The sequence below is a fragment of the Idiotropiscis lumnitzeri genome, unplaced genomic scaffold (assembly GCF_059441095.1).
Source record: "Idiotropiscis lumnitzeri isolate Australia: NSW breed Sydney's pygmy pipehorse unplaced genomic scaffold, RoL_Ilum_1.0 HiC_scaffold_35, whole genome shotgun sequence".
Taxonomy (NCBI): Eukaryota; Metazoa; Chordata; class Actinopteri; order Syngnathiformes; family Syngnathidae; genus Idiotropiscis; species Idiotropiscis lumnitzeri.
In genome coordinates, this window is record NW_028283573.1 from 1,957,272 (window position 1) to 1,966,426 (window position 9,155).

Consider the following 9,155-nt stretch of genomic DNA (forward strand, 5'->3'; position numbering starts at 1 on the left):
GGGGGGTAGGGAATGAGAGTGAGCGCAAAGGAGGGGAGCCAAGGAGTGGAAGTGGATGTGCGTGTGTGTGTGTGTGTGTGGGGGGGGCAGCTGTGAGTGTGCGGAGGGGGGTGGTTGATAGCAGGAAGTCGAGGGAGAGAAAATAGAAGGACAGCGAGGGAAGAAACAAAGAGATAAGAAGCTGAAAGACAAAGAAAGCACATGGAAGAAACAACAAGGGACGAACGAGTCCATAAAACAACACACGGCTCGCCTGTGAGGGGGGGCAAAAAAAAAAAAAAAAAGAAAACCCACACAGACAAGAAAAGTTTGGCCAACAACAAATGCAGCGGCCACAATTCTTCCGACAGAACGAGCTGCTTTCTTGGCTGTTGGAAGCAACCAACGCCCCCTTCCCACTTCGCACTGCGCTTAACATTTCGGCCACTTTGCGCCCGTTTTTTTCTGCGCTGTTCCAGATGAGACGCAAAGAGAAACCGTCGTCGACGCCTCCCACAACACGAACAAAACCGCATCTGGTTAGTGCCTCAGCACGATTGGCCCGGCCGTTTTCAACTCATTCGCCGTTCTTGTGCTTGTGATGTTGTGAAACGCCACCAATCGCGGCCCGAGTCCTGTTCTAGTTGACAGTACGCAGAACCACCCGAAAAAAAAAACGTTCTTGACTAAGTTGTCGCGTACGTTCTTCGGAAGCGCTTATGAGAGCAGACTCTGCCTTCTTCATACTGAAAAACAAAATAGCAACATGCTTTTTAAGAAACGGTCCGACTGCGGCTCAGCCGGAGTCGGACGGCCAACAACTTTTATGAGTAAGGTGGCTGGGTCGAAGCCGAAAGGCAACCGAAATCGTGGCCGGATGGCGGCAAACTGACCAGCAAAAAGAAGGTCAAGTGGCCAACTCTGGATTCTGTCATCTTAATAAAAAAAATGCAAACGTTTGCATTTGAACATTTGGGTGACAAAATGGTTCCTAAAGACAACGAGCGCAGAAACTGAATCGTGTTTGTGTGACAAATAGCTTGCGTAAAATGCGCCACATGAGTCTTGTGCGGTTTTGTGCGGCCAAGCGTGGGTTCGGTTCCCCCCCTGCGACGGGCCGGCGACCCGTCCAGGGTGGGGTGCGCCTTTCGCCCGTCGACAGCTGGGATCGGCTCCGGCGCCCTCCCGCGACCCCGCGCACGACAAGCGGTGACAAAATGTGCCACATGAGCATCGGGGCGCAACGTTGTGGACTTTTTCTTTTCTCTTCTCAGAAAGAGGAAGTGTTTGAGAGCAGCATTTGCAACAATTATTGTTGGCCGCTTGTTCAAAGCAGCATTTGCAAGAGGAAAAAAAAAAAAGCAAAGAGAAGATCCGTAACAATATTACGATCGATCCTGTCGGAGGTTTGTCAATGGAAAGCTTCGTAAAGGACTCGCGGATGGTTTCTTGAAGCGATGTCCTCGTTAGGCTTGAGGCTGATCTGACTTTGCTCGACCGCCACTTGGACTTGTTGGCACGTGAACGCCGATGGTAGTTGTGAAAGTCTTCTTTTTTTGCGCGCGCAGGCCAACGTTATCCTCCTCGCAATGAGCAAAGACGATCGGAATGTGCAACTGGAAACATATCCGATTCGGAATTGCGTGACGGTCTCCTCATTTTTATTTCATTCTTTTTTTCGTCAAAGCTGTATTTTGGTGGAAAAAAACCCGAGAAAGCGAGCGAGCGAGTTTGCACACATTAGGCCAAACGTGCATGCGGCTACAGCGAGCGTATTTGTTCTGAGCTTGTTTTTGGGGAAGCTTCACATCTTCAGCAGCAGCCCACTCTGTACGTGCGCGTGCGCACGTGCACGTGTGTGGCGATGATGACCATTCAACATCTTTTCACTGTCAGACGTGCTGGCAGCAGTGTGGGCTTGTGTTTGGCGTTGTTATGACGACAAAGCTCAGGTGAGAGCTGATCATTTTCTTATGATCACACGCACACACAGAGTGAGACAAGAAAGGTGAGAGTGAGTTTGAACTTTGAGTGGCTTGGCTAGACCATCAAAGCATATGAAATGTATTAAAAGCAGGTTCACCTGGACTTGACACTTTTTATTTTTTTTTTTTTAACCACGGGCTCAGAATGTGTCCAAAAAAAATCCTGGGCATGAAGTCACAGCATTTGCGATGCAATTTGTCACCGCAAAACAATTGCCCAATTCTTCTTTTTTGTAAACGTGAGCGATGAGCGCCGACTTGATGATTTTTTTTCTCTTTAATTTCCTGAAAAAAAGAAACAAATTTCATCCGGCAAAACTTGCGAGTGAAGTCACTGCACCCAAGTCTTGCAGTTTCTCGGAAATACATTTTGCTGCACGGCTTCTGGCAAGTGAGTCTGTATCACTCGCGCCATCTCCACCGGATGCTTTAAGAGAAATGAGGGGAGCCGCTTCCATTTGCCGGGAATCTCGTCAGCCTTGTTCGGTCCCGTCTCGGGAAATAACAAAGAAAAGAAAGAAAATGTGATGAATACGCGCACAAAGACTGCACTTTGCCGAAAGAATTCCGACTGGCGACCAAGTTTGTCTCTTTTAATAACGAGACGGAGTAGAAACCAACAAAATATTGGACGCCTGATAAAAATGAAATTGTGTTGCTTTTAGCCTGCTTTCTGTTGTGAACTGACTCGCCCGACCCCCAAAATGGCAAAATTGTTCATAAACAATCAGAGCAAAGACACCTTTTCTGTATTTTTTTGTTTTTGTGGCATTTAACATTTTTTCTTCACAAATCGTTGAATATTTGCCAAAGTGGCGCAAACATGCGACACTTTATGTGTCCATATTTGTGCTTGCGATAACAAAGCAAAAACAACAAAACGCCCGCACGATAGCTTGTATCTCGAAAACCTCCCCCCCAAAAAAGCAGCCCTGTCGTGACTTGCCACCTGTGCCGTTCACAATCGGGGGGGGGGGGGGGGTCGAGTGGCCCCCGTTTCATGAAATATTGTCAACGGGAATGCAAACAGCCTCGCCCTTGAGCTTGTTGCACGCTTGCAGCGCCGTCAAGATCAGGTCCGATAACTGGACCCTAAAATAGAGCAAGCAAATAAAAGCGGGGGGGGGGGGTTCATAGCCTTAGTTTTAATCCGGGATTCTTCACTCAGTGTTGCCGCAATTTCAAGTGTGAGGACGAGGCAGGCGCACCGCTTGCGGTTTGGCTGGGAAATAAACAATCAAGTCTCTCATCGCCCAATTGAAACTCGTCCTGTCATTTTTTTTTTTTTTGCAATCACGTTCGCGCAGACAGGATGCTGAAGGGACCAAAAGAAATAATAATCAACAGAAATAAATAAAAGACAAGCCTCCTTCCATTTCTAGTGAGGCCAGAAATTGGAAGGGAGAATATTAGCAATGAAATCGCTCTGCTCGAAGACAACATTGCCGAAATGTGGAAAAGAGAATCACTGAATATAAAGGAGGAAAGACAGAGTTGAGGGAGGAGAGGAGAAGAGCATTCAGCAAGGAGGATATAAAAGGAACGGGGTGGGGGTGCGCAGACGGGGAGGGGGGGTCGACACAGCTCTGGAAGGAAGCAGAGAGGCAGAAGGGAGAGAGCAAGAAATAGATGGAGGGGAGGGGAGGACAGGAGAGAGAGAGAGAGATCAAGAGCAAAAAAAATCAACCAAGTGAGAGAGAAAAGCACAAAAGGAGGAAGTTAAAGGAGGGATAGTCACAAGAGACAGGATAAAAAAAAAAAACTGTCTGGAGAAGTACAAATAGTAATGGCTTCCTATTGTTCGGCCCACCAGCAAGTCCCTTCAATAGGTGGACAATGTCACTGCAGCGGCGCCGTTCCCGTTTGAGGCTCCGCCCACTCGGAGAGGCAAACTGGATCGACGACACGTCTCCAAAGTTCGCCAAAACGCCATCGGCGTGAACGTGGCTTTCTGGGCATCGGAACCGAGCTCGTCAACATCACATGACCAAAGTCGGGTCACCGCTGAGCTGCCGTTAACTTGACTTGACACATCAGGGACTGCCTTCCTCCCGCCGGTTTGCATAGCGAGCTAACAGATCCACCTCGCCGCTCCTAATGTTGAGTTAGGCCACCTGGAACGACAGCAGAGCGATGCCAGGATGCTCTTTGTGGACATTCCAGACGATCGTCCCAGACATCCTCGTGGCTAAATTGGACATTCTCGGCCTCCCCCGCACTTTCTGACCAACAGCTCGGCCCCTACACGTCGACGTACCGTGTCTCCACCTGGTACGGCGGCTGCACTGAGGCGGACAGAGTGAGGCTCCAGAGGACGGTCAAAACAGCGCAAAGGATTATTGGCTGCCCTCTCCCCTCACTGTTGGACATCGACACCGCCCGGTGCCTCAGAAGGGCTCTCAACATCGTCAAAGACGACACCCACCCAAACTCACACCTGTTGGACCTGATGCCCTCTGGCAGGCGCTACAGATGCATCAAATCGAGGACCAATAGACCGAGAAACAGTTTCTTTCCGAGAGCCATCTCCATTCTGAACTCTCACACACACACGAGAACACCCTAACCTTGCAGAACAGCATCGTGATGTGTTTTTATATATCCTATTCAGTATTATTTTCCATTGCACTAACTATTCTCTTATTTATCTAATTGATATATTTATCGGAATTATTGTTGTATTGCACTGGAGAGGGGAGCTCTCGAATGTCGTTGCACACTTGAGTACAATGACAATAAAGGGATTTCTGATTCTGATTCCGATTCTGATTCAAACATGCCCTCCCTCCCAACTCGGCCAGACTGGCTGAAGGTGAGGCCGGCGTGGCCCCCCAGAAGCTCGCTCACACAGAGGCGCGTCCACATTCACACTTGAAGGGTGTCGGACGACACGCCGGCGTCCTTCCTTCCTTCTCGACCCGACAAATCTCAGGCCGAATGACTTTTTTTTTTTCTTTGCGGCAAGTTTCATTCTTGTTCAAATCAAGCCCTTTGTCTCTCTCTCTTCTTTTGTACCTTCCCCTTGTTTCCATGGTTACCTCTCTGTGGGCTGCGTACACTATCTATCTCTTCCTCCGTTTGCCTCTCTGTCTCCCTCACTCTGTTCTTATCTTTCTCATTTTGCTTTCATCTCGGCCTCCCTTCCTCCTGCTTTATCCCGCACCCTCCTCACTGCGCCTTTTATCTCTCTTCACTTTCATCTGTCTTTCACCTTTCTCTCCCCTTCAAGCCTGCCATTCCATCATGCTGCCTTTTCTGCTTCTTACTTACATGTGTGTGTGTGTGTGTGTGGGGGGGGGGGGACTTTTATCACTTTCCCTGTCAATTCTACATTTTTAATCATTTCCGATTCACTTTCAATGGCACAAAGTCATGCATTCAATTGTGTGGCGGGCTGCTCTCCAGTCTTGCTATGATAAAGGCGGGCCGAGGATTTGCGTCCTGATATCAGGTGATGAACCGGCTGCCGTGGTTTGGTCTTCCTTCCATGATGGACGACCCCCCCCCCCCCCCCCCCCCCCCGGCCGCCCTTCCTCCATTTTGCGTAGTGTTCAAGTGCAACAAAAAGAAACCCCGCACTGGGATTGGCTTTCATTTATTTGAATTCAAGTCCACCAAGAGCAGAGCCAGCGTGCCTTTGCTCGTCTTCCCCTCGCAGACATGATGTTTTTCTGCCCGCCGCCATTCCTTACAAAGGAAAGTTAGGCCACTAATGATCTTAAAGTAAACCTCCGTTAGCATCGCTCCTGCGGCATGCTCGGATGCTTTTTTTTGGGTGGCGTAACAGGGACAATTTTATGAATAAGGCTGGAGGGTCGAGGCCGAGACCGTACCTTGGTCGCGCCCGGATGGCGAGGGACTGACTGGAAAAAAGGGTCACATGTCCAGCTCTGCTTCTTTCATCTTTATTAATTATGACTATTTTCTGCTTCGTTCACAAAATGTGGAAAAAATGATTCTGGGGGGGAGGAACAAAATCAGCAAATATGAAAATCCGCAGGTGCTGAATGTGTTTATGAAGACGCCATCTGTAGTTTGAAGTTGTAATGCTAATAATCACCACTAGATGGCAGATAGTTGCGCTTCGACCGGACACATATTTTTGGAGGATTTGGAATGATGTACAAGGCAATAATATTTTTAAAAAGTTGGTTTGCTGTTCATTGGTTTTGTGCCATCCTTGAATGGTCATTTCTATGTAAGAGAGAGCGCTTTGCACTGGAACAAAACACAGCGGACATTTTTTTGTTGTTGTTGGTTTAGGATAGTGGACCTTTTGCGTCTGATTTGAAAAGTGTATGTTTGGAAAAATGAAAAATGTTTTGTCCATTTTTAAAATGTTTATTTCTGGCTGGGAAGTGTGCCCCCCCCGCCCGCCCTTTTACACTGCTGACAAATTGCGGCCCCCTCCAGGAATTGAAATTTCCCGTCCCTCCTGTAAACTTTCAAGCGACTTTCCTGCTCGTTTTGCATCCGTGGCTGCTGCAACACAGCTGAGCGTTCCGAGCGCTTCATTTGAATCAGGTGCGTTGCAACGCACATGCAGCAAAAGAGGCCCTGCGGCGAAGTTGTTGAGTAAGAGGCCTTTTGATTTGTTTTCTTGCTCACCCGCTAACACAAACACGCCACCCGAGCTGAGATTCAGCTGAACTGGGTTAGCAAAACTTTCGGCTCAGCAACTTGACTCGACTCTTTTGGCTTGAGTGGAGCTGCACTCGTAATGTTGTCTCCAGCAGATGCACAACAATGAACAAAATCTCTCATGGGGAAAACGAGCGGACGCTTCTGCTGCAATCAACAGTCCCCATCCTACCAAGACATGAAAATGCTGTCAAGTTTCAGGCTCCATTTTTGTGCCGTTGACTCAATTCTAGTCCTGAGTTGGGTGTAATGTCACAATTGACCACGAGATGGCAGCACACTTGTACATTTCAAAGATGGGCAAAAAAGGCTGAATTTCAGCACAGGCTAATTGTGGTTCAAAAATATTAAATATCGTAATGGCGAGAATAAACGTTGATCACAAAAATGCTCAATTAGATGACTGTAATGCTTTTTAAACGCTTCTATTTTTGCATTTAACCCTCCACAGTGCGTGCAAAAAAACAAACAAACACCTGAATAAAAGCCAATAATACAATTTGTTCAAAAAGAAGAAATGTCACGGTGTATGTCTGGTTAGCACGATGGCCTCACACTGCGGAGGTCGTGGGTTCAATCCCTGCTCCGGCCTTCCTGTGTGGAGTTTGCATGTTCTCCCTGTGCCTGCGTGGGTTTCGTCCGGGTACTCCGGTTTCCTCCCGCATTCCAAAAACATGCGTAGCAGGTCGATTGAACATTCTACATTGCCCCTCGGTATGAGCGTGAGCGCGGTTGGTTGTTCGTCTCTGTGTGCCCTGCGAGGGGTTGGCGACAAGTTCAGGCTGTGACCCCGCCCACTGCCCGAAGACAGCTGGGATAGGCTCCAGCGCCCCGGGTGGGGAGAACCGGAACCGATAATGGATGGATGGATGATTCGAATGATTCAGTTGACTTGAAAGGTAACCCGAACGCAAAGCATGCTGGGAACGCATTGTGCTGGAACCTTCCTCAGATTCTCGTTCTCATACAAACTCTTTTGCTCGCTCGCTCTTTCTCACGTCCAATTTTGCTCCTCAGCGTCCCGCGACCGGGTGCCCTGCGTCCTTCCACCTCCGTCCTCATTGGTAAACACAATTGGCCTCCATCGCTGTCCGTCTTTGTCCTTTTCGAGCACTTTGCGCCTTCCAGATGTGAATTGCCACATCTGTCAAAAGCGACATCATGACGCCCCCTGCAGTGCCTCACAATGACGTCATCGTTGCTGGGAAGCCGCTGGCCGCTTTGTGCCGCTTTTCTTTGTCGCTCTGTTGCGGCGCAGTGTCTTCATCGCGACCTTCGTCTTCCTCAGGCCACTCACGTCATGGGCGTGCTGCTACGGAACAGCTCAATGTTGTGCTATGCTCATAGGTTCGCAAAGACATTCCCGCAGTGGCGCGCCGTGGATTTGCCACCTGGGGCGGGCCTTCTGCGCCGCCATCGTCACGTGGCTGCTACAAAAACAATCGGACAGGACCCAACCGGGCCACATTCGGCACTTTCCAATCAATAGTGACCACTTTTTTTCAGACCCGACCGGTATGAGTGCTCACTGATACCGATACCAAGTCACAGATACCATTTCTACTCATGATGCGTTAAGTCATTGACAGATCATTTGAAAGAAAATCCATTCAAGTTTATTGATAAACCACAAAAGAATCGCAAGCTCGCAGTTGTCAAGTATTAACGACGGATCCCCTGAACTTAACGCCACAGGAGGACAAGCGGAAAAAACGAAAAAGTATGAGGAGAATGTCGCTTCCGGGATGAGCAGGCAGCAACAAAGTCATAATGTGGCGCGTCTTTGTGTCACAGATTGTTTATTTTGAACAAAATGCAAAGTGCAGTCAAGTCCGTCAATGAAAACGGGTCAGTGTGTCAAGTATATGGAAAGCGCTTTGTTCCAGCTCCAGCTGTTGTGAAATAACGTTGCCTTGGATTGTTTTGGATCTGCATGAAATGGCGTCATGGCAGCGGCCAGACTGAGTTTGCGAAGAAACGCAAAAATGTTGCTGGCGACATGCTCATAATGCACTCCTTGCATGAATGGCAAACGTTGAATGCAGAAAGTGCCGCTTGGTGGCCATACGAGTGGATGGAAGCAAAAAGAGGAAAAAGTTGGCAATCGTTTACATTTTGGAAGCAACAATGCGCATGCCATTCGTTTCCTCAGGGTATAACCGCCACAAGAGGATCGGAAGTCTTGTCGAGTAATAATAATAATGAATGCATCTGCGTTTGCATTTGGAAGCAATTGGAATTGCTTTTGAAAAATAAATATTGATGCATCCAATTTGTTGAGTTTCAGTCTTTATCTTCAAGCAATCCATTTCAAATGGAGGCGAAAGTATTTATTTGCCGCCATTACCATCATTCGATGCCATATAAAGTCCAATATTGGAGCAGCTTTCAATGAGTCGACTGCTCACTTTCTCATTCGGAAAGTGCGCTTTCAATTGGTGGCCAGTAGAGGGCAATGTTGCCATGTTAAATCCTTACATGGACGCCACTGAACGCCGACGATGTTGTCATGCGACGCCAGTTCAAGCAAAAGGCACGCGCACACGCGCA